The 26,623-nt window shown below is 46.6% G+C and overlaps 1 long non-coding RNA gene across 1 annotated transcript; it reads left to right on the top strand.

Moving 5' to 3' along the window:
* The first annotated feature begins 376 nt into the window (after positions 1–376).
* Positions 377–24,379, top strand: LOC310674227. The gene is made up of 3 exons (XR_014509452.1): positions 377–495; positions 21,263–22,213; positions 23,611–24,379. It is a non-coding gene; the product is annotated as an uncharacterized lncRNA (long non-coding RNA).
* The last annotated feature ends 2,244 nt before the right edge of the window (positions 24,380–26,623 follow it).

Here is a 26,623-nt window from a genome sequence, read left to right on the forward strand (position 1 = left end):
AAATTCTTTGGGAAGGATTCTTTTAAAGACTTTCTTAGATCGTATAACTTTTTTGAAGACTTGATTCTTTTAAGGGAGTTTTTAGGTTTTTAAGAAGAGTCTTTTTAACTATCTTTTTAAAGAATTGTTTTAATTTATTTTGACTACGGCAGACCAACACGGCTACCTACTTGAATCTATATATTTCCCGACAGCTGTCAAGATCTATTCTCTTGCGGAGTCTCAGGGCAAGAGATGAAAGCTTCTGTAACTTTCCTAAATCTATTTGTTCATTTTTAAAGCCGAGGTCATCCAGGGAAACACATGATCTTCCCCTTCTTCCCCTCTCTCAAAACCAGAATAAGGCAGAAAAGGCAATCGAGATGACATTATCGTCGGCTGCTTCTCCTGTTTCCCATTTCAGGCCTTAAAGCAGCCGTCCTTTTGCCATTAGTCAACCCCTCTAGTTAGTTAACTGACGTGACTCAAAACCGCATCGGACAAGACAGCCTCCAGGTAAGATATTGCAAGGTCTAAGCTTGGCATGTACACTTAAGAACAGAAATATTCAGCCCGTTCCTTTAAATAGTATCCTTGACTCCTTTGAAAGCCATGGAGATTGATAGCATGAGTGTAGGAAACAAGAAGCATCTATCATTTGATTCTCCGGCAGCTGGCGGTGCAACGGGCACAGCTTTCAAACACTGTGAAGAGAGGTTTCAATTCTACAGCGCTGGAAACCAGCCAGCACAGTTTGCTTGCTGATATGCAAAAGAACAAACAAAGAACAATCTGCACCCCACCCTCCGACAAATGGTTAGCTCAGTTGGTTAGAGCCTGATGCTGATAACGCCAAGGTTGCAGGTCCGATCCCCATATGGAACAGCTGCATATTCCTGCATTGCAGGGGGTTGGACTAGATGATCCGCAGGGTCCCTTTCAGTGCCACAATTATATTATCCTCTGAAATACAAGATAACTACAATTTTTTGGTTTCCCTTGATGCTCCACAACCGGTTAGGACTCAAGAGAGGCAGATAATGCAAACAGCATATCACATGATAAAACTGTGCCAGGATTGTATCATTCCATAAAGCCCATTTCTAGTACCTGGAGTCCTTCCCCTGTTTTTTTGTATGTATTTAGATATGTCCAGGGACGCGGGTGGTGCTGTGGGTTAAACCACAGAGCTTAGGACTTGCCAATCAGAAGGTCGGCAGTTTGAATCCCCTTGATGGGGTGAGCTCCCGTTGCTCAGTCCCTGCTCCTGCCAAACTAGCAGTTCAAAAGCACGTCAAAGTGCAAGTAGATAAATAGGTACCACTCCAGCGGGAAGGTAAACGGTGTTTCTGTGTGCTGCTCTGGTTTGCCAGAAGTGGCTTAGTCATGCTGGCTACATGACCCGGAAGCTGCATGCTGGCTCCCTCGGCCAATAAAGCGAGATGAGCACCGCAACCCCAGAGTCAGCCACAACTGGACCTAATGGTCAGGGGTCTCTTTACATTCACCTTTAGATATATCCAGAGCAGAACTACCTCTGCTTAGATATGCGTTATACACGTGAAGGTTAGAAAAAACTATAAATGCAATATGTTCTCTTGTATGCCATAGATGCTAGAATTGCTAGCAGGTTCCTAAAAGCAAATGCTTGAGAACCTCAAGGTCTCCTTGTGACACCAATACTGTATTTGCTTCTAATGATCTTCCTTCTTCCTGCTTGTTTACCGCTTCTGTCCAAATTTCATTCTGGCAGTAGGTGTCTGTGCCTCTCACCTGTTTCCGGTACTGTGTTTGAGCAACCAGACTAACCAGTTCAAGATTTTTTTATTTTTTTTAAGGATTGTATCATTCCAAAACTGCATGTGGTGGAAAATCACCTGGTTGAATGTTCACCAGTATTCAAAGCAAAGTGAAACAAAAATCTCTGGAAAACTGCGGTCACAATCAGGATAATGTTAAGCCTGTAAGGCAGCAACAAGAGAATCTGCAGACCGCCAGATGTTGCTGAACGATAGCTTCCTTGAGCAGCAGCCATGCTGGCAGTGGCTGATGGGAGTTGAGAAGCCATCAACAGCTGGAGAGGTCCATGGGTTCGCCCCATTCCTAACATAGGAACCTCACTGATTTCAGTGAGAGAGTTAGACAATATGCTTAGATGCTGATCTTGGACTTAAAGGAGGAAGGGTGAGGCTCCAAGATCAAAGCTGCAACAGGTGTTTTTCAGCTTACAACACGGGACAGTGGATGATCATACAGTTATGTCCCCATTCCAAGATTGTGTTTCTCCACTAGTGCAATGACTCACACATTTGGCCAGTGAGTCATGGACCTGGAGGGTCAAAAATGCACTAATCTGCAGTTTACATACATGAATTGCTAAGGCCGGCATGTGGATAGCCTGTTGGAAAGTGTTAGATCCAGGTGTATTTTGGCGCAATCTCTCGCTACCTTGCAGTTGTCTGTCGCTGTTTCAATCCAGACATCCGTCTCCGATTTTGACTTTGGTGCGGCTGGAGACAGCTTAAATGTTTCGAGGATGACAGTCATCCTGGCTCAGCTGGCGCTTAATTGAGATAATGACGCAGCCCCATCCCAGCTACGCAGAAATAACCACCCTGCCATTCTCATTTGAAGGAGAATTGTGATTAAGCGGTTCTGAGGGAATGAAACGGCCCATGAAACGCCCGAGGAAAATAAACCCAGAATGAGAAACACATTCTCAGCTACACGCCACATGTCGTTGTTGGGGGGGGGGAAGCAAACACACTGTGAGTTCCTGCCAGAGATAGAGGACATTTTCTGGCCCGAGGGCCATATTGCTTTCTAAGTAACCTTCCAGGGGCCACTTGGGGATGGGTGGAGCCAGAAGCAAAAGTGGGTTGGACGCTTCATGCATTTTTTTTTAACCTTTGTACGGTTGGCTAGTTTCTACACAAGCTCTCACATCCCTCTCTCTATCTTCTATCTCAATGTGTGAGTGGCGTTATTGGAGCCCAAGGACACATTCCAGCCAGGAGGGGCATTTGTTTCAATAAGCCTGCCTTGCGAAGCATTGTGCACATGCCACCGCCACTTGTGATATATGCTCTGTTAATGCGCAGGCAGAAGTAACAGCTATGGCTTCGCAGCCCACAGTGACACACCACACTGTGGAGATAATTATATCACGCGTGCTGCCGACGATTGCTCCTTTAAAGCTCTTTAATGCAAAGGCGCCGGCGCTTCATAATTGAGCACAAATTAGGAGTCTGGTTTCTCTGTTGGGCTTGCTGTTTGGGGGGTGATTTTGCAGCTTCCAAGGCGGCTGCTAATGAGGAGGCTGCAGCCTGAGCTCACGGCTGCCTTTGGCGGCAGGGCAGCCTCATCTCTGGATTTCACACGGCCGGAGGTGAAAACAAGCTTCGCTTGTCAAGGGTCTGTGTGTGCAGTGGTGCCAAGGGACCCATTGGGTCTCTTGTGGGGAGCCCCCCTTTCTACGGAACGCATTATTCTCACTATGGCATCAACACTAGCATTAATGTAGCACCACTGAAATATACTTTTGAATTCTGCTGCTGGAGGGGACTTGAGAGTCCCATGGACTGCAAGAAGATCAAACTTATCCATACTTAAGGAAATCAGCCCTGAGTGCTCACTGGAAGGACAGATCGTGAAGCTAAGGCTCCAATACTTTGGCCACCTCGTGAGAAGAGAAGATTCCTTGGGAAAACCCTGATGCTAGGAAAGATGGAGGGCACAAGGAGAAGGGGACGACAGAGGACGAGATGGTTGGACAGTGTTCTCGAAGCTACCAGCATGAGTTTGACCAAATTGCGGGAGGCAGTGGAAGACAGAAGTGCCTGGCGTGCTCTGGTCCATGAGGTCATGAAGAGTTGGACATGACTAAACAACTAAACAACAACAACACTGAAATATACAGCAGCTTCCAGCATGTTAAGCATCTAGGAGGGATGGGCAGGGGGAGACAAGGGGTATTAGGGAAAGAAGGGAGAGGCAAGAGTCAAATAAATGGCTGTACACAGGTATTTGGGGAACTGTAAGAGTGAAACAAATGCTTTGCACACTGAAAGATCAGTGTTCAACCCAGGAACACATTTGGTACTCGGCCAAAAAAGTGTGGAATAATAATAATAATAATAATGATGATGATGATGATGATGATGATGTTATTATTTATACCCCACCCATCTGACTGGGTTGCCCCAGCCGCTCTGGTCAGCTTCTAACATATATAAAAACATAATAAATAAATTCAAGCTCCCCTCATTCAACCCTTCACCCTATTTCCACTAGTCTGTAACTATTTTTGAGGCCACTTACCGTTCTAGGATTTTATTGCCTTGGGGAAGACAGATGATGTAGAACAAAAGGAAGCACATGCCATTTCTGTGTGGTCTTCACATCAATCTGTCGCTTTAGAGAAGGGCCCAAAATTCGTCCTCGAAATGCAACGGTATGAATTGTGCTTGGAGTTTGGCCGGGAGCTTTGCCGCACTCTGCCCTCAAATTTCTAGCTAACCTTCATCCTGTGTGAAAGAAGCCCTTGCGTTTTATTTTTCTTTCTCAGGATGCTTGAGGAAAACTATTTCATTTGACATTTTATTGCATTTATTGTCAGTTTGCATTTCTTGGTGCAGAAAGTATTGATCTGATGTGTAGAGATCTTTCCTATTCTAATGAATTCAAGAGGGTTCTGGAAGCTTCTCTGTGTGAAAGAAAAAAGCAGAAGGCTCCTGGTGTTTGGGTTATACCTTCAGAGAAGCTGAGTACAGCTGGCTTAAACTGGTTCTGTTATCTCTTCTGTCAAGATCATGCTGAGTATAACTGTAGGACCAGAAGGAGCCTGGGTTTCACTTTTACTTTCTATCTCTTTTCCTTCTGGTGTGGTGTTCTGTACCTAGTATGCTTAGCGCTAAGGTTTTAGTTATTGCAAGCTTAAGTCAAGTCTGCTGCAACTGAATTTCTTATGGACAGTGCCAATCCTGAATGTATTGGATTTGTGGCCATTATGCTCATTTGCGCAGACAGGCAGAAACCCCCTGACCCTGGGCGACACCCGCGTGGAATAATGGCTCAAGACAACGTTTTATGGGATTAAAATTTGGCCACAACTTTATTAATACTTCAGATGTAGGGAGACCTTGGTTTAGGCATTGGGCATTTATCCCTCCCAGTCCCCGGCTGGGGATCTGGGGAACATCAGGGTTATCCAGAATATGTGGGGATTGGGCTGGCTCTGGAGAATGTCTGTGTGATGTTTGCCCGTTCGTTCAGAAACTGTCTGTACAGGGGGGAGAGAAAGGGTTAAAAATGTAGACCAATAGAAAAGCTGGAGGTGGAGCCTACCCGTTTATAAAAGGCCTTAGCCCGAGGTTTGAGTTAGTTGTTGGTGGGTAGTTGGTTGGTTTTAGTGGGTTGGCTGGTTGGGAAAGGCAGTTGGAAAAGCAGTTCACAGGCAGTTGGAAAGAGAGAGACATTTAGTGCAGTGGGTTCTTGAGTGAGGGGAGGTAGAAGAGATAGAGAGAGGATAAAATAAGACTAAGAAGGTAAAGAATGCAGTTAAAGTTTGTGTCTACAATAAACTACACTCTTCTTTGTTCAGGGAAGTTTTTAATATTTAACGCACATTTGATTGGGAGCCGCCCAGAGTGGCTGGGGAAACTCAGCCAGATGAGCGGGGTATAAATAATAAATTATTATTATTATTATTATTATTATTATTATTATTATTATTATTTATTATGTTGTGGGTTGACATAGCAGACAACATAGCGATTTCTCCAAAGCAGCTCTTTATTTTGTAAGTTGGAACAGAACTAAGCTGAGGAGCTCAGTCAGCCTGCTTATATAGAGCTCCAGAACAATGTAACTGTTGCCATTTTCTTAAACTATCCAATCACCGAACGTCACTTTTCGATCCTTCATTTGCATACAAAACTATCCAATCACTGAACGTCACTTTTCGATCCTTCATTTGCATAACTATCTACGGTATCCCCCTGCTGGCCCAGGGTGAGAACTTCAGTACATAACAATTATTGTTATTTGTTACCTTGAGAACCTGACTGAGACTAGGTGATTTTACTAGGGAGGACCTAGTTGATGGCAGCGGATTAGTGGTGTACCGGTCAATAGTCCGTGAGACGACCGGGGGCTTCGTACGAACGCCACAGTCTGTTCAAGCAGAGAGCCCACCCCCTGTTTTGCCACCATCGCAGGGGAGAGCAATGACAACCTAACGACCTGTGGCCAATGCCTCCCCTCAAAACAACCCCTTTAATGGGGAACCCTGGGATCACCACTGCAGGGGGGGGCGTGGGTCATCCCCCCCCCCCCCATTTAGGGAAGATAGACTAAAGGATTCCGCCCAAGGCCTGAAACCGCCAAAGTTGTGACATTTTGCTACGGGGAAGGCAAAACCTGCCAATGCAGGAAAATTCCTTTCTGGCCCTTCAACAGTGACCATAACATAGCAGCGCCTGCACACCTGTGATGAAGAGGTTAACCTGCAAAAGAAGGCTTAACTAAGGGAGGGCAGGGTGGGAGAAGCTCTGAAGCCGACTGAGAACTCCCAGGTAAGTTCCGCCCACTGTTGTGTGGGCTGGTCAATCCCTCCCCTTACCTGGCCAACTCTCTCCTGGCAACGCCCCCCACCCAGCTGGGATTGGGTAACTGGCAGAGGTAGGTGGCTACCTCCAGGTGTCCAGCCTGGGGGGGGGGCATGTCCAGGCTGTACGGCCAGGAGCCGCATGGGATCGGGGGGGGGGGCTGCGTGCGGCCACACAAAAGGCACCCCCCATTTGATGTGAGGAACAGTCATTGCCTTCAGTAGCAGCAAAGCTCTACTGGATGAAATACAATTGTCTCTGGTCTATTTTTTGGGAATCCTGCAACATGTTTAAATTCTTACTCTGCTAACTATACGCTGGAATCTGTTGACATTTCTATTCCACCTTAAGGAGCAGACGTGTGGAACTGTTGCGTGTCACATGTCTGTTTACATTCCAGCACAGCTTGCTGGGAACTTCCGTTGTGTATTGCTTTTGCTTTTCCTGTTCTCTCTGAGACGACGAGAGAGAGAGATGACATGTTCCTTTGTCCTGATTTATGATTAATAAATCTGTAGTTGTAGTATGCTTCTACAAGCCTCACGCCTATTCTATGTGTGCAGTTTACTCTGCTGATAGCATGCCCTGGCTTTGAAGCCCGGGTCACTGATTTATGTCGGACCAGATGCCAATGGTCTTCGAAGCGGGAAGACTGGGAGGAGACAGCCCAGTTGGGGCTTGCCAGCTGGCCTCCCAGTCCTCTCATGCTGACAGAATCTGCTCTGGATCAATATTGAGTAGAATTTCAATGACATTTCTATCCCTCCTCTCCTCCAGGGAGCTCAAGGGGGTGTACATGGTCCCCCCTCTTCTCATTTTGGCGTTGAAGTGACCCTGTGAGGTAGGTTAGGCTGGGAGAGAGTGGTTGGCTCAAGGGCATCCAGTGTGAGCTTTGTGACTGAGCAGGGATTTGAACCCAGATCTCACCAGTCCTAATAACCACTACACCCCCACTGGTTCCACATTTACTGGCAATTTGCCACTAAATGCGGTGGCCAAGGGGTGTTCACAGGTGAGTGTCCTCTTCCAGGATTGGTCCAGCTCAAGGATTTGTCCAGCTCAAGGACCAAATGTAGCTCCTCAGGCCCCTCTGTCTGGCAGTAGCTCAGGGTTAGAGCATCTGCTTTGTGTGCAGAAGGTTCCTGGTTCAATCCCCGGTATCTCCAGGTTAGGCTGGGAAAGTTCCTGGAGAGCCACTGGGAGCCAGTGTAGACAACCCTGAGCTAGATGGAGCAATGGTCTGATTCAGTAGAAGGCAACTTCCCACGTTCTGGTCATTTATTTACTGATTTCCTCCCAAACAACTGCCTCAATGTGACGTGCACTTAAAGATAATTTTTATAAAAGTTAAAAGCGCGGAAACAGCAAATGCATTTAAAAGAAAACAAAAATGATGGCTCCCCTTCCCTTCCCATGAGAACTTCAGCAAAGTTTATCCCACTCCGTGATCATTTCTGAATGCAATTTCTTTTCTCATTAACGGACGGAAAACGGATTTAAAACAAACAAACCCAGGAGAAATGTTCTGCATAACGCTGGTTGAATTTGCAAATTACCTCCTCTGCCTACCTTGGAGGATGTAAGAGAAACGGCAGACATCAGTTTTCATGTTTAAAAATACAAAGATATAATTTTCCCTATGACACTGAAAACACCCTAAACGCTCAAATTATAGATTTGCTCTTCAGACACCATTTGTTTTTTTAAATAATAATGTTTATTTAATTTCCCAATATTTACCCAATATTACCACAGTTTTGCCAATTATACCAATTCCAAATTTATACAATTTAATCAAAGTGGTTTCCTGTGCTCCTTGATCAGTGTTTTTGTCCAATTCTTATATTGCTGCGGTTCCTATTTTCCATTAACATCCAATTACATTTCAGTTGGTATATTAATCATTAAGATAACAGCTGCATTTTTAGCGATTACTGTTCGTGTTAATACCTGATCTAACTTTCCATAGGATTTCAAATGAGGTGCTCTAATTATTTTCCTTTTCTCTGCATGTGTCAGTCTGAATATGTCCAATTATAAAGTCCTTGGCCTTTGTCTGCTGTCCAATTCTTGAAATTCCTTCAATTGCTGTTGTCTCTCAGCGTATCTGCGGTGGTGCTGTAATCCTGGAGAATTATCAAAATATCTCATTAGCTCCCTTCCATCGTGTTCTCATCTTGTTCGGTGTTTCCAGACAATGACATACTCCAACAGCCCGCTCTTTCTCACTGCTCAGTCAACATCTAGAAATTTCCACAGCCCAGGAAAGAGGGATCCAGCTTCCGCCGCAGGGGATCTTGTAGTACTTTCATTTTAATTCATCACCATCAAAGTCTCCATGCCTCCCCTCGTCCACGGCTCCAAATTCTTTTCATCTTTATGACTGCATTTTGGCCAAAGTCCACTTCAGTTATATCTCTTCTCTGTTGTTTTTTTGGAGGTAGAGATGGTATTGTTGAGAGCAGTAAAGAGTTAATCTGCTGTGCCTCGGAGCTGAGGGGAAGAGCTTATCAGGCAGGACGTGACGTAAGCAGCCTGCTATGCTGTGTGTGTTCTGGGGAAAGCGAAAATGTTAGATGAGCTGCCCAGCTCAGGGAGAGAGGAGCTGAGAAAATGCAGCTACACTCCGATGGATTCTAATCTGTGTATATATGTGTTTTCGGAACAATAAAGAAGCTAGAGAAAAAGGAGCTACCGTCTCCGGTGTCATCCCTTATCACACGCGAAGCTGCACAATTCTGCTGATGATTTTACGACCTACAGAGGCCCGCGCAGAGGAAACGTGTCGTGCGCCATTAAACAATAAATCTGTCCAAGGAGATTTATTGGAAGAGACCGAACTCAATAAATAACAGGTATCCGCTCTAATTTTCCAAGATAACCCATTCCAACATTAGAGCTCTCCCCCCACCATACCATCTCTTTAAACCACACACAGCTAACTGTTCTTTTAATCACAAATTTTATTCCACACTGCAGTCCAACCTCATTTTATATCCTTAGAATTTTGCATCTGGAGAGAGTTGCCAAATTATTAACAAAGAAACTCAAATAAACAGGAAACGGGAGGCTCCCCCCCCCCCCTGCAGGGCCAGACTTAGGTTTGATGAGGCCCTAAGCTACTGGAGGTAAAGGGGCCCTTTATATCTCCTGTTGTCCTTTGTCAACAACAAATTGTCACTGTTTTTTGTGCTGAATATATGCTATAGGGTAATTTATAGACCTAATAGGTATCTAAAGCCATTTGCACACAACAAATAGGAGCCTACAAAACACAAAACACTGTTGCTATATGTAGGTTTTATTTTATTTGTTTTTTCTTATATTTTGGAAATGTACGTCCAGTGGTTTTTTCCCTTTAATTTTGTTTGGGTGCCCTAAGAGAGTGGGGCCCTAAGCTATAGCTTGTTTAGCTTATATGTAAATCTGGCACTTCCCCTCCGCCAGCCACTGTCCATACCGAATAAAATCTTTTTTCAGATCAATGCAGCTGAATAATTCCACAGTTCTGATGACAACATCTTCTCTCAGAGCGTGCCTGACTTTAAAGCCAGTTAAAAACCTAATTGACAGGAGAACCTTTGCTTCTTAATGGTGGCATAGGAGGGTTTTTGACAGGCGAAGTGCTTTTGCACTCAGCGCCTCTCTGCCCCCTGCATTCCATGCCGGAGCGAAAGCCAAGTACTGAGACGGACATCGAATGAAGATTTCTCCCTTCCCAGGGAGGAATTTCCAATAATGTTTTACCCTCTATCATTCTTGTTTTTCTCCGCCTTCGATCCCCGCTATGTTGTGGGAGCTGCCTCCATTAAGGCAGATAGGAACTAGAAACCTCTTCAGATACAATCTGTGCTGTCTTTTCTCACTTGCAGTCTAGGGTAACCATTCTCAGCACAGAGTTTGATAACATATATTATAACCGCTAATAGCCACCGAACACAATAAATCCCCTTTTCCTGTCAGTGCTTGAAGGCTGAGTAATTTTTCTTGCTGCAAAAGGAAGAAGAAAAGCTTGTCATGCTGTGCGCTTTGGAGAGCGTTCCAAAAGGCTCAAGATGACAGTGGAGTTTTGTTTGGGGATTTTTAAGAAATAGAACTGCCACTCTGGGGTGAGGATTCTGAAAACAGACTGCAAAACTTCAGGACAGGCTATGATTATTCAGCTCCTTTCTGGCTGATTCAGATAGCCATGCAGTTGAGAGTAAACCTTGCATCTCAACACAAGGATGGGGACAATTCAGATTAGAAATGGCTTCTTGCCCTGAAAATGAATTGGGGAGGGCGGGCTCAAACAGTTCATTCAAACATTCAAAATCCTTGGGCATTTTCTCCTGGGGAAGAGGGGAATTGTTGGTCAAGCCCAGGTGGAAGCGAATGTTGTTATTGCACTCACAAACCTCTTTCAGTGCAGCACCTTTTTAATCTATACATTATGATCACTGCAGATGGTGACAGCAGCCACGAAATTAAAAGACGCCTGCTCCTTGGGAGAAAAGCAATGACAAACCTAGACAGCGTCTTAAAAAGCAGAGAACTCCCCCCGGCGCGCAAGGCTTGCGGGCGGCAGCCTGCAGCGCGGAACACGGGGCGCTCTTCGGAGGACGCCCCGTGCTCCGCGCAAGAGTCAGCAAGCCTTGCGCACCGGGGGAGAACTCCCCCTTGGCACGCAAGGCTTGCGGGCGGCAGCCTGCAGCGCGGAACACGGGGCGCCCTTCAGAGGACGCCCCGTGCTCCGCGCAAGCGTCAGCAAGCCTTGCGCACCGGGGGAGAACTCCCCCCCGGTACGCAAGGCTTGCGGGCGGCAGCCTTCAGCGCGGAACACTGGGCGCCCTTCGGAGGACGCCCCGTGCTCCGCGCAAGCGTCAGCAAGCCTTGCGCACCGGGGGAGAACTCCCCCCCGGCACGCAAGGCTTGCGGGCGGCAGCCTGCAGCGCGGAACACGGGGCGCACTTCGGAGGACGCCCCGTGCTCTGCGCAAGCGTCAACAAGCCTTGCGCACCGGGGGAGAACTCCCCCCGGCACGCAAGGCTTGCGGGCGGCAGCCTGCAGCGCGGAACACGGGGCGCCCTTCGGAGGACGCCCCGTGCTTCACGCAAGTGTCAGCAAGCCTTGCGCACGGGGGGAGAACTCCCCCCGGCGCGCAAGGCTTGCGGGCGGCAGCCTGCCGCCCGGCGCATGGGGCGCCCTGAAGCAGAGCGCCCTCGCGCCGGGCAGACATCGGCCAGCCCCACAAGCTCGGGGGACAGCGGGGAGGCGCAGCGCCGCCATCCCACTGTTCCCCGACCTGGTTTTGGGGGGGAAATAAAGGGAAAAATTTTTTTCCTTTATTTCCCCCCCCCAAAAAAAAGTAGGTGCGTCCTATGGGACGGAGCGTCCTATGGGACGAAAAATACGGTAAATAAAATACGAAATGTTAGAAAATATATGATACTTACCAAAGGGGTGGACAGAAGTCCAAAGCTTGGCAGAGCTAAAGATAATTATGTGGTGTATATGTGTTATGAATGTATTATGAATGTATGCTCGATGAAAATAATAAAAATGTATTGTGAAAAACAAACAAACAAACAAAAATAAAAATAAAAGATGGGAGGCGGACTCCGGTTCATGGCTTCATGAATTCCAGAGAAGGTATATTTCCAGTCAAGCTTTGCTCCTTTTTTTAAAAAAAACACAAGTGTCTTCCAGCAATAAAATGCAAGGATTCAATGTTCCCCAGAAGAAGAAAAAAAAGAAAAAAAATTGAATTTGCATTTATATGCCACTTTTTTTATAGCCTCCTTTCTGCCTCTGATTGTACTTGCTTCCCTGAATCAGGTTCTCAAAACATATGCTCCAGCCTCTGTCAACCTTGCAGCCTCCACATGTTTTAGACCACCACTTCCATCAGCTCCAGTCACCACACACACCCTTTCCTCTCCGTTTCCCCCTCGGCTATTGGGAAGCTGTCAAAGAATGAGCCGGCATTAAATCACACTGTTCCAAGTTGGAGTTAACACTTTATTAGCAAAAGCACAATCTCCACAGACTTGACTGAGTGTCAGGCCTAGTGAGCACAGCAGCCCATCGCTGGCAGGTCAGTTGCTGAGACTGAAAGTCCCCACCTCCCCACAGTCATCTAAGTTCTCTCCTCTTTTTCCCGGCAACCAGAAACTGCAGCTGTGTGCAACCGACCTCTCCTCTGCCCTTTTCATGCATTTTCTGGTTCTGGGAGACAAGCAGGGAGGGGAGCTTGTTGCAGCCAAAGGGGGAGACACTCGTGACTCTTCACCAGCCTGACTCCTCTCTGCCTCTTGGCCTCCCTCCTCCCACTCTCTGGTTTCGGCTTCTGCCTCTGATTCTGGACTTCTTTCTGCCACGGACTCTCCCAGCTCACTAAGCCCTGTTACCTCCTCACTTTCCAACACCTCTTCTTCCCAATCTTCTCCCTCTTCTCTCTCTGATCATTGTTGTTCCACCATCACTTCTTGGGCTCTGAGCCTTCTTCCTTTGGCAGTTCCCCAGCTGGTCCCTCCCTGGCCTGGTGGAATGCTCTGTCTCATGAGACCAGGGCCCTGCAGGATCTGATTTCTTTCCGCAGGGCCTGTAAGACAGAATTGTTCCGCCTGGCCTTTGGCTTGGAGCCAATTTGATTCCCTCCCCCTCTTTCTTTTTTCCTTTCTCCTTCTGTGTTGGAACTCCTATTTGGGGACCTCCCTGGCTTTTTTCTGGCCCATGTAGGACCAGTCTGGATAGTTAGCCTTGGTGAAGACTTGAAATCTTATCCCCAAAAAAGTTTTTGATTGAGTTTCCACTGAAATGAGGCTGTATTTTAATGTTTTAATGTTGTATGTTAATCTTGTTTTTTAAGCTGTATTTCAATCAATTGTTTTTATATTTGGTGTATATTTTATAAACCGGGTCTTGGCTGGGGAGTGCGGGGTATAAATAAAAATTATTATTATTATTATTATTATTATTATTATTATTATTCCTCTGTATCCAACCAGTCATGACAGAAGCTAGGTAAACAACCCTGCCCAGCTGTGATCCTTCCTCACCTGATCCTGATCTTAATCCTGGGGAGATCAAAATCTGGGGTTATTCTGGCTTCACATCCAGTATCTCCCCAACCAGCATTTCCCACACTGCTGTACGCCACACCCCCCACACCCCCCAGTACTAGAATCTAAAGTGTAAACATTTTATCTCATTAAGCATGGGTGACATTATAATGAATGAGGCCATTATAACTGATGCCTGCCATGCCTTATTAATTGCCTGCAGATACACCGGTGCCACTTCAATTTCACAGCTCCTATCTGTACTGTGTTCACTTAAATGCTGCCATGTTAAACGTACCCCTGATAATTGTTCATTTATCTCGGCCCTGCGCTTCCAAGTTCAAATCATGGTCCAGATAGTTTGTAACTGGCTGCCACGGACTGTCAAGCGTGTCGGGTTGACTGTGTTAAATTCGTGGATGCCAGCTTCATTTAGGTTTGGATGCAGGAACTAAAGGAAAATAGGACTCACTGTATACTGACTGATATTCAGTGCTACTTTCCTAGAAGAAAAAGGTGCCGGAACTCACCACGAACAGCTCCCTTGTTCTCTTAGAATGTCAATGGCACCACCTGAGAGGTGCCAGAACTAAGTTCTGGCGAGTTCCAGCTGGAAAACAAGCCTGCTGGTATTGTTCCTGCTTAATTGCCACCTTTCAACTCTTGGGAAATCTGCCTTTCATTGTACCTGCTTGCCAGAGTCAGATTTCCAAAACGTCTACTATTTCACACTGCAGTTGTGGGTTGCCATGACTAAATGCTTACAGAGTGGCTGGGGAAACCCAGCAAGATGGGCAGGGTATTATTATTATTACCTTTAAAAAAACCTTTGCACACTGGAAACTAAGGGGAGGCAGAGCCAGTGCTGCTCCCCTCTCTTCCCAGTACGAGGGCTACTGCCCATAACCAAGTGGAAGGGCGAGGTGGCAGAGAGTTCAGTGCAGTGCAAGCAGTTTGACTCAACCTCTGGTTGGCTGTGGGCAGTGACCTCCATGTTGAAAAGCCAGGTAAGCAATGCGGCCCCACTGGAGGAAGGGTACATTGGGACCCCTAGGCCATGGTTTCTCCATGGTTTCTCCCACCTGCTTCCCTCCATTGTGTGCCACGACTATTTGCTAGTAAAAATGGGTGAGGGTGGCTTTTTGCTGGGGGGTGGGAATCTCAAATCACCCAACGGGTCAGGGTACAGCTGTATGCAAATGGCTCCACTCTGTGCAGACAGAGAAATTGGTGGAGGAGGAGGGGAAGCATTTCACCAAATCCCTCCAGGTAAAGGTAAAGGTAAAGGTAAAGGGACCCCTGACCATTAGGTCCAGTCGTGGCTGACTCTGGGGTTGCGGCGCTCATCTTGCTTTATTGGCCGAGGGAGCTGGCGTACACCTTCCGGGTCATGTGGTCAGCATGACTGAGCCGCTTCTGGCGAACCAGAGCAGCGCACGGAAACGCCGTTTACCTTCCCGCCAGAGCGCTACCTATTTATCTACTTGCACTTGGATGTGCTTTCAAACTGCTAGGTTGACAAGAGCTGGGACCGAGCAATGGGAGCTCACCCCGTCGCGGGGATTCGAACTGCCGACCTTTAGGTCGGCAAGTCCTAGGCTCTGTGGTTTATCCCACAGCACCACCCGCGTCCCTGTTATAGTAAGTACCACACTTTTAAAGAGTGCTTTTCTTTGGGGGAGGGGAAATGGTGCTGCTGCGGCGAACCCTCAAGTACCTCCCGGGGGGGGGAGCCCTGCTCGGGACCTAAGGTCATTCCAGGGCTTAGCAATTGCTGGAATGACTGCCCGTACCAAAATAAGGAAAGGGGTGTATGATGAAAATATTCAGAAAAAATCTGCAAATTGGCTGCTTTCCTCCTGGGGGAGCAAAAAAACACAAAAAACCTCATACATTCTCTCAAGTCTGTCTGCTGAGAAATTTCAGCTCAACTCGGAGGAAGCCTGAAAAAGAAAATCTGCAGAAATAAATTATCGGAAAATATTTTTTTGAGAAATTTCAGCCTGTCTCTGTTGTTTCTCACCCAGCTATGTATCTCTGCTTACTGTTTAACGTATTTCACTGCAATTTAACCTTGGCCAGCAAAGAACAGCCAGATTTTAATTCCTAGGATAATGCGAAGCAGTTACAGTAATGTAAATTGACTGAAGACGCTATTTAACTGAATCATGACCACACAACTCAAACTCGCATCATTTTCATGGCTGGTTCAATAGCTCATTACACCCCAGCGCTGGGATGAATAAACAGTAGCCCTCAATCTCCTTTTGCTGATGTCCTGGTAAGCATCTCACAGTAGCAACCTAATTCAATTAGGGAGGTCTTCATTCAATAAATAAAACATTGACTGCTGCAACAGCTCTCAGAGCAGTGTGGAATCCATCAGCATATAACATGCCGGCTGATTATGCCAGAGATTAGCTGGAGCCCTTAGAAATGCCAGCAGGCTCCCTGCGTCTTGCCTGTGACTTCCAACACGCAGTTCTGCAGGTTACTGCTCTTCTGAAAAGATGCTGCAGTGGCGTGACACTGAACAGAATCAGGTTTCTCTGAGAGAACAGTGAAGAAGGAGAGCTTTCCTTCCTTCTCCAAGCCTGTGAAGGCACTTGCTCTGCCTGTGAATGTCTACAAGTGGGTGCCAGGGGTGCCAACTTGAAGAAAATATTGTGGGGGTCCAGGTATGCCCCAACCTGCATAATCGATCATATGACACAGTGCACACAGACACCCCATTTGAATGGGAATACCCATCAACTTTGTGGGGGGCCCAGCCCCCTCAAATATTTTATTGTGGGGGCCCCACGGCTCCTAGGATTTGGCTCCTATGGTGGGTGCGATGATTGCAGGAATTCCTGTCTGCAGACAGCTAATCCCATATCCCTCCTGTGGCCCTCCAGAGCCTGTTTGGCTCCCATCAGCCCCAGCCAGCATGGCCAACAGTCAAGTATGATGAGCCCAGCAACATCTGCAGTGTTCCCCATCCCTGCTCTATCCTGTTTCCCCAAAAATGCAGCTGGTGCAGGCAGTTCCCTCCTAGGAAGCACACCTCTCTCAAAGGAAAATCAAGAACTAGTTCCAAACCGTTTCCCTGCCCCCTTTCACTAGAGCACTATTTCCCAAATTTACAATAACCCCTTTGAGAGTTTAGTCTTACTGGTGTACCCCTTCTCAGGCAAAGATAATTTGGGGGTCGTTTTAATAATGCTTCTTTTGTCTTTTGTCTATGTGGTGTAGTGGTTAAGAGTGGTAGACTTGTAATCTGGTGAACCAGGTTCGCGTCTCCGCTCCTCCACATGCAGCTGCTGGGTGACCTTGGGCCAGTCACACTTCTCTGAGGTCTCTCAGCCCCACTCACCTCACAGAGTGTTTGTTGTGGGGGAGGAAGGGAAAGGAGAATGTTAGCCGCTTTGAGACTCCTTTGGGTAGTGATAAAGCAGGATATCAAATCCAAACTCTTCTTCTTCTTCTTCTCTTCTTCTTGGAATTGTTTTCTGTCACTATGAGGAAGTAAAATAAAAACTCTGCCTGTGCCCTTTGATGTACCCCTGGGGGTTACATGTAACATATTTTGGGAAAGTCCTCTCAAGAAGGAGACCTTATCTTGAAGTTAAATTCACATTTGCAGAAGCATTGCACAGTGCCCTTTTTGGGCTCTCTCTGTACCCTCTGTGTCAGACAAGTGACTGAAGCCAGGAGTAAGGTGGGGAAATCGCCTTGAGCCCTGTTGACAATGGAAGACAGCTCTGTCTGCCATTTCAGGTTTTGACTGGGATATCACAGAATTGTAGAGTTGGAAGGGACCCTGAGGATCAACCCCCTGCAATGCAGGTATATGCAGCAGTCCCATATGAGGATCGAACCCACAACCTTGGCATTATCAGCACCATGGTCTAACCAACTGAGCTATCCATTATTACTACTACAGTTCCACTTTTCCTCCAAGGAGATCAGCGGGGCATATACGCTTCCCCCAACTCCGTCATTTTAATCTCATGTTGGTGTTTCACAACTTTGACCTGTTGCAGGACCTTGGCGTTGTTGTTTAGTCGTTTAGTCGTGTCCGACACTTCGTGACCCCATGGACCAGAGCACGCCAGGCACTTCTGTCTTCCACTGCCTCCCGCAGTTTGGTCAAACTCATGCTGGTAGCTTCAAGAACACTGTCCAACCATCTTGTCCTCTGTCGTCCCCTTCACCTTGTGCCCTCAATCTTTCCCAATATCAGGGTCTTTTCCAGGGAGTCTTCTCTTCTCATGAGGTGGCCAAAGTATTGGAGCCTCAGCTTCAGGATCTGTCCTTCCAGTGAGCACCCAGAGTTGATTTCCTTCAGAATGGAGAGGTTTGATCTTCTTGCAGTCAATGGGACTCTCAAGAGTCTGCTCCAGCACCATCAGAGCATACGCAGAGTTCCAGAAAGCAATCAGTTGCAGGCAGGATGGACGAAGCAGGAACCAGATGCTGCTACTAGTAACTTGGTTACTTAGAGGTGTTTTTTTTTTACAGCAGACTCTACACGTTACTATATACATGAACAGATACACAGATCTTTACTAGCTCTCTCTTAACAAACTCCAAGCGACTCTCAGAACACCACACTGACCAACTAACACATTCCAGTCAGTAAGGTCTTAAATCATCATGCCTGTGTGAGACTTCAACCAATGGTAAAGCTGTTTCCAGGGTACCATATCTCCAGGCAGATAACTCCTCTCTGCTCAGTCATCTTGGCTGTTGGCCAACATTTAATTGACTCTGTGTGAAGCTGCACAGAATGGCACGTAGTCAAAAAACCAACACACAACAACCCTGTGAGGTAGACCGAGCAACAGTGACTGGCCTAAGGTCACCCAGTGGCTTAATGGGGATTTGAACCATGGTCTCCCAGGTCTGAATCCAGCACTCTAACCAGTACATCACACTGGCTCACAATTCTGCATTTAGCGATTGAAGATGGTGTATGCTTGGCAATCACTGTGCCAAGAGGTATGTAAAGGATCATGCAAAATAAGCCCTGCTTTTCAAAATACCCCTCATTCACTTTTTTTAAAAAGAAAGAGATCCATATAAGTGAGACAAATCAAAGAAGAAAATACTGTGTTGCCCCCTAGATGCAATTTTAGATTATCATGTAAGAAATGCTGGGTTTCTTTAGCCATGTTATGTTGACTTCTTAATAAAGCCCAGAGTATGGCAAATGAATTGATGAGATCATAAAGGCTACTTATCCCTTTTGTCTCTCCCTGCGGTCTAGCCCGTTATGTTTGCATTGCACAATTAACTCGAGCAACTCGTTCTCTTCCAAGCTATTACAGCCCCTTCTATTCTTACAGGCAACTGGATTCATGGCTTGGCTTAACGCTCTGGAAACCAGGGCCATCTCTGCACCACCATTCTGTCTCCTGGTCTGAAGCTGGTTTACTTCTCATGACTTCCCGTCTTCCTCCTCCATCACCAACCCCAGGGAGGTGTCAAGCTTCGGACACTGTTGCAAATTATTTCGATTTCCCTATTTCAGTTCCAGAACTAGTTTCCAGAATACCTCCTTGGGAGAACTAAATGGGTTTGCAGCTGGTTTACATTTGTAGCATTGTTGTTTAGTCATGTCCGACTCTTCGTGACCCCATGGACCAGAGCACGCCAGGCACTCCTGTCTTCCACTGCCTCCCGCAGTTTGGTCAAACTCATGCTGGTAGCTTCGAGAACACTGTCCCACCATCTCGTCCTCTGTCATCCCCTTCTCCTTGTGCCCTCCATCTTTCCCAACATCAGGGGCTTTTCCAGGGAGTCTTCTCTTCTCATGAGGTGGCCAAAGCACTGGAGCCTCAGCTTCAGGATCTGTCCTTCCAGTGAGCACTCAGGGCTGATTTCCTTAAGAATGGAGAGGTTTGATCTTCTTGCATTCCATGGGACTCTCAAGAGTCTCCTCCAGCACCATAATTCAAAAGCATCAATTCTTTGGCGACCAGCCTTCTTTATGGTCCAGCTCTCACTTCCATACATCACTACAGGGAAAACCATAGCTTTAACTATACGGACCTTTGTTGGCAAAGTGATGTCTCTGCTTTTTAAGATGCTGTCTATTTTTTAAGATTTGTAGCATAGGTGTTTGGAATTAAATTAGACATTTTGCATGGCCTTTTTTTTTCCTGTGGACCACAGCTCCCATCATCTTTAATGATTGCCTATGCCAGCTAGGGCTCATAGGAGTTCTAGGTCAGCAGCATCTGGATGACCAAAACTTCCCCACGCTTGATCTACTGGCATTTGCCCTCATTTTTTCATCCCTCCCCTAGTTTCTCCCTTCCTCGTTCTGCAGCTTCTCCATGGTCTGTCTCAGATTGTAGGCTCCTTGAGAGCAGAGACCTGGGTGGCCGTCTGTCCTGGATGCTTGAGTTGAGGTTCTTGCATTGCAGGGGTTGGACGTCACGATCCTCACGGTCCACTCCACCTCTTCAGTTCTATGATCAGCTCCTCCACACTTGCAACAGACAAGTAAGACCCCACAATGGAACAACTGAAATCAGGGGTAGTCAACCTTTTTATATCTACCGCCCACTAGTGCATCTGTCTTGATGGTAAAATTTCCTTACCACCCACCAGTGCTTGATAGAAGGAGGATTCAGTGTTTGCTGTAGAACCCCCTACCGCCCACCTAGAATCCTGAAATGCCCACTAGTGGGTGGTAGGGACCAGGTTGTGTGATAGGAATTTTATGGTATTAGATAGATGGTAATGTTCATAACTGCACATACATAGATCAACACAGGAAGACCAACCTGGAACCATTTTGATTCTTAAACTGACCAAATCCTTTCTCTGGAGGTTAAACTGGAAAAGCCTCCCCATTGTCTCTTTCCTCACAAGATATGTCTGTTTGAATAAGGTGTGACCTGGCCCAGGAAATAAGTATTTTAACACTACAAAAGAATGGCCAGGCACCCCAGGCAAATCCAATCAAGTAACTTGCCAGACAGGAGATAAACTGTGAGAGGAGAAAAACAACATTTAAATTCCTGTGATGTATGCATGTATCTGAGGGGTGGTCTTAGGTTACACCCCTTCTGTAATGTATGCATGTTTCTGGGGGTGGTTTTGATCTACAGAATGGGATTTTCAAAAGTCTTTATAAGCCCTTGCACGCCATTTTTCTGGGTCCTCCTCCTTTCCTGCGCGTGAGAGGAGCACCCTGTTCCAACAGATCAATAAAGATCAAGCTTACTAGCTGCTTTGCTTCTCAATATTCTCTGGTTGGCCTCTGTTATTTTCTCCTACCAATAGGGAACCTATGTAAGGACTCTATATGGGCTCTTGGATACCCCATAAGGGAAAAGGGCATATTTTTATTTACAACAGTTGACAACCCCTGCTTTCAATGCCTCCCGGGTTGTTTCCATGAGAAGTTCCGGAGGAAGGCCTCTTGAGCACAGCAGCTTCGCTTCTCAAGCACCAATGCAATCGTTTTGTCACCGAGATAGCCCACCACGATTGTTTTTAATTAAACAGTGCCATTGTTTCAGCTCTTTTGTCTACTCTTTCATGTGCACCTTCAAAGAACAACATTGATTTCTGGGTAATGTAATTAACAATGCTTTCTTTCCCCTCTCTTCTTTTTTTCCCCATCTCCAAACCCAGTGTATATGAAATTCTGCTGCTGAAAACCCATCTCTCAAAGGAAATTAAGCTGCTGCTGTTCATCTCACCTCTGGCGCTCTCTCTCTCTCTCTCTCTCTCTCTCTCGCTTTCTCTCTCTCTCTCTCTCTCACACACACACACACTTTCAACTTCACTTACATGTGGGTCAGACGCAAGACCAAGCTAACCATGGACAACATTATTCAGCATTTAGGCACGGCGGCGAGAAAAGTTATTTGTTCTTTTTAAGTTCAAGATTCCCAGTGAAAAAGCAAAAGCAAGCACAGCTGCTGTGTGATCTCAGAGACAATTCATTTCTTTTTTAAGAGTTGCATTGACATCTTTTCCCCCCTGGGCTCCAAAGGAGTCTAGATAATACAACATCTCGGGTAATCAATAGAACAAACCACATTTTTTAAGAATAAAGCACATCAACAATATGATCTATAATCATAAAAGTCTTCAACAACCCAACTTAACTTTTCTACTAAAATCTCATGGAAGTCTGGGAAATGGTCGTTATTCACTCACATGAGATGGAGAAAAATACAAGTCATAGCCTTGAAAATGCACAACTCATCTTAGGACAAAGGAGGAGGAGGGAAGCAGTGGTGTAACATGGGGGGACGATGACGATGACAAAGGGGCAGTTGCCCCAGGCACAAAATTGTAAGGGAGCGCAAACTTTCAACACCCGCTGCTGTCTCAATACAGCTGTGCACTTCTGCCACTGGGCTTCTCCATGCAAACCAGGAAGTGAGCTCTCCAGACAACGGTACAACTCTTCTTTTCTTATCTCTGCAGCTGCAATCTCCTGGGTGATGCGGACGCCATTAGGCAGTTGAATGCACATGCAGACTCCAGCTGCTTCCCTCCCTGCTATCCCCCCTCCACGCTGCCCTAGGTGCTGGCAACCCATGCTACGCCACTGAGGGGAAGAGGCACCCATGGGCACACTTATTTAATAATTTATTAAATAATAAATTACTATATTATTATTATTATTATTAGCCTGAATTATGCACTTTTAAAAGAAAAATCACATGCAGGGAGGGGTTCCTTGGCAAAGAAACCACTAATTCCCAAGCATGAATGGCTGATAACAGCCAGGCAGAAGATGGTGGTGGTCGCTTGTTCCTCACCCTGCCATAGACAAGTATTTCTTAATTTCCCTCCCATGGCCTGCAGTTGGGGAGGAGGGAATTAACTATGGCAGCTCCAGGGCTGGTGCAGATTTCCAGCCAGTTTCAGGATAGTTGGGGGATCAGGTGAATAGGGGGGCTGCTTCCGACACCCCCTTTCCAACCCTGCTGGAGCTTGAAGTGGAGCTTCCCATCAGGGAGGGTTCTGACCATGAGCTGCCTCTGCCAACTGCAGAGAAGGATTTATGTGGCCTCCTATAGCCCAGGGGTCGGGAGCCTCCTGGCTGCAGACCACATTTGGCCCACAAAGCCATTTCCCCAAATACATACCCACTGGCCACACACAGTTGATGCCACACATCAGGAGATGGTGATGGGTCTGCTGCGAAGACATAACAAAGGCAGGTGGGTTGTCCTGCCCACCCATCAAAGTTAGCCTGAGGGGGTGGGAAGAGAGGACATCACTCTCTCCATTTTGGATTCCCTGCAGCTGACATTCAATAGCACGGTGGTACTTTGGGTTACAAACACCTCGGGTTACAAACACTTTGGGTTACAGACTCTGCTAACCCAGAAGTAGCACCTCAGGTTAAAAACTTTACCTCAAGATGAGAACAGAAATCACGCACCGGCATCGGGAGGCCCCATTAGCTAAAATGGCACCTCAGGTTAAGAATGGTTTCAGGTTAAGAACGGACCCCTGGAACGAATTAAGTTTGTAACCAGAGGTACCACTGTATATCGACTCAGACAGTGGAGGCAGAGCAGAGCCATCATTCTACCCGGACACTGAGGTCCAGCGCCGAGGGCCTTCTGGCGGTTCCCTCGCTGCGAGAAGCCAAGTTACAGGGAACTAGGCAGAGGGCCTTCTCGGTAATGGCGCCTGCCCTGTGGAACGCCCTCCCACCAGATGTCAAAGAGAAAAACAACTACCAGACTTTTAGAAGACATCTGAAGGCAGCCCTGTTTAGGGAAACTTTGAATGTTTGATGCATTACTGTATTTTAATATTTTGCTGGAAGCCACCCAGAGTGGCTGGGGAAGCCCAGCCAGATGGGCGGGGTATAAATAAATTATTATTATTATTATTATTATTATTATTATTATTATTATTATTATTATTATTATTGCAGTTGGTAGCCACTGGTATCTCTATCGTCCATAAATTTGCCTAATGCTCTCTCTCTCTCTCTCTTTTTTTTTAAGCCATCCAAGTTGGTTGCCATCACTTCATCTTGTCGGAGCAAATCCCACAATTTAACAATGCATTGTGTGAAGAAGTGCCACTCACCTGGGGGGGACTGGGAACCTCTGTTGCAGAAGCGCTGCCTCAACATCACTCCTCTTTGCTGACAGAGACCAGAGGAGGGATGACTGCGCACCACCCTAACTTGTCCCCCTTCCTCACCCAGCCATCAACATTGGGGCTTAGGATTGCTTGGTTAGTGTCGTCGTTTTCAACAGGAGAGTGAGGCGTGTGCTTCAGCTACCACTGAAATTAATAGGACTCAGAAGTGCTTAGCTTTGGCCAGATCATGCCCTATGCTTCTCTAATAAACTGAAGCGTATTTAGCCACAAAAGCCCTGACGCAGATTCATTTACAAATGCTGGTAAATGGGTTAAACAACGGCAAAGGTGTGGCAAGGTCCACTGCATCTTAGAATTGCTTTAATGAACTGTACAGAACAGATGTGGTGCTATTAAACAACAGAAACCTTTACCCAGGAACCAATTAAAGTTGCTAAATGACTCTGGTGTACTTACTTACTCATCACATTGTGTGCAAAACCACAAGCACTTAGCATAAAAGCGAAGTAATTAATTGCTAAAGGCATCTTCTAGAGTAGCCAGGGAGCAAGTTGAACTACATGCATACATACATACATCTTCTTATTTGCATGCTGCCTTTCCATAGTTCAAACCATGTTCATGGTGACTTACATCATGAAAAACACTGCATAATTAGAAACATAACAAAAATTTTCGCTCTATAGGACGCACTTTTTCCCCTCCAAAAATTAAGGGGAAATGTGTGTGCGTCCTATGGAGCGAATGCAGGCTCCTTGGCTTCAGAGATAGCAATGCGAAGCCTCCAAAGCGCAGAGGGAGCGCTCCCTCCGCGCTCCGGAGGCTTCACGTTGCTTTCACTGAAGCCTGGAGAGCGAGAGGCGTTGGTGCACACCGACCCCTCTCACTCTCCAGGCTTCAGCGAAAGCAACGCGAAGCCTCCGGAGTGCAGCGCAAGTTCCCACTGCATTCTGGAGGCTTCAGGTTCCTTTCGCTGAAGCCAGGAGAGTCTTGCTCTCCTGGCTTCAGCAAAAGGAACCCGAAGCCTGAGGAGCGCAGTGGGAACTTGCGCTGCGCTCAGAAGGCTTCAGGGATAGCCGTGCGCAGCCCCTCCGGCAGGGAGAGGCTGCGGCTATGGCTATGGCTGTCCATCCCACTCGCTGTCTTGGCTTGTGCCGGCTGGAGAGGTTGCATGCAGCTAAAGAGGAAGCCAAGACAGTGAGCGGGTAATCACACAACCCTCCGTTTCTATGAAGAGTTGCAACTCAGCCTGACACCAGGTCTAAGTATGTACAATCAAAATACCGTATTTTTTGCTCTATAAGACTCACTTTTTCCCTCCTAAAAAGTAAGGGGAAATGTGTGTGCGTCTTATGGAGCGAATGCAGGCTCTGCAGCTATCCCAGAAGCCAGAACAGCAAGAGGGATTGCTGCTTTCACTGCGCAGCGATCCCTCTTGCTGTTCTGGCTTCTGAAATTCAGAATATTTTTTTTCTTGTTTTCCTCCTCCAAAAACTAGGTGCGTCTTGTGGTCTGGTGCGTCTTATAGAGCAAAAAATACAGTAACATTTCCTCCCTATTTTAGGGTTGCCATACGTCCAGAATTTCCCTGACATACCCGGAAGACTGTAGTCGGAAGCAAAAAATAAGTCTGGGAAAATCTGGACGGATTTCACTTTTTGAAAAATGGCAACGCTGTTTAATCATCTCCCTCCTCCTTTCCCTCTGTAAGTTCCTCAGGGCAGGGACTGCCCTCTCATTCTCTATAATGTGACACATGCACTGATAGCACTCTGCTGCATAGCATTACTTTGAATGCTTTTAATATGCTAATGAAAAGCATTCAAGGCTGCAGCCCTATGGAGGCACTTTCTTGGCAGCTAGGGTCATCGAACAGGGACACCAGGCTTCATGACAATTGGCCAGGCAAGTTCCTGAACCAGAAAAAGTTTTCCCAGCTTCCGAGCTCAGGTGTGCTCACAGCAGCCATTGGCAAGGCCTGCTTGGCTTGATTGATGAGGTAAAGACAATGACGGTGCAGTTTCACAGAAAGCCCAGAGCGACTCTGCACTGGGAAGAATACAGTTTGCTCCCCACCCCTTTTCTTCATTTACTAGGCTGCTTCCAAGATGGATGGTTTCGCTTACCAGCTATCTAGTCAATCCATCAAAGCTGTAAGGTGTATGAAATAAAGCTGACCGTTGCGCCTTCGGAATCCCAGGTTGCGTGTAACTAAAGTTTTGCAATGTGGTGTTGCTGCTGCTGTTTAGATGGGTTATTAAAACCAAGTGCTCCTTTTTTCTCCTTGCTGGGCATAATAATTGAAAGTTTAATTCACTCCTGGTGATTTAAACTTATGGGCTTTCTTGTGTCCCTTCCCTTCCCCCTAATGGCCTCTCTCCCTCTCTGCTCCCCCATCTCAATCACCATCTGTGTTCTGCTCCGAATGCTAATCGGATTTAATATGGATCATCTATCGTAGCAGAGCTGGGTACTAAAGATAGTTAGGGATAAAGCAGTCTTTGCCAATTGATTGCCCTCCAGATGTTTTGGACTCCAACTCCCATTAGCCCGTCAGCACAGCATGATGGGAGTTGTAGTCCAACAAGTCCTGGAGGGTAGCAGCTTGGCGAAGGCTATAGTATGCGGATAAAGTTCAGTCAGCGAGGACTAGTGACAGATGAGCAGTTGCCTCCAATCTAGTCCCATGGGCACCAGTGTGCCTGCCAGTACCTCCTACGGTGCGGTGCCCATAAAAGGTCTCCGTAAATATCACCTAAAAAGTCTGTGTGCTCTCCTGCTCAGTTAAAGTTTGCACTGGTTCAGCCTTATTATTATTATTATTATTATTATTATTATCACCTTTAAACATGCCCACATTTCATTGGATGCCACGTTTAGATACCCATCCTCCCATCTGTTCTGAACAAA

Source organism: Podarcis tiliguerta, assembly GCF_965153285.1.
Source record: "Podarcis tiliguerta genome assembly, chromosome: 3".
NCBI classification, from domain to species: Eukaryota; Metazoa; Chordata; class Lepidosauria; order Squamata; family Lacertidae; genus Podarcis; species Podarcis tiliguerta.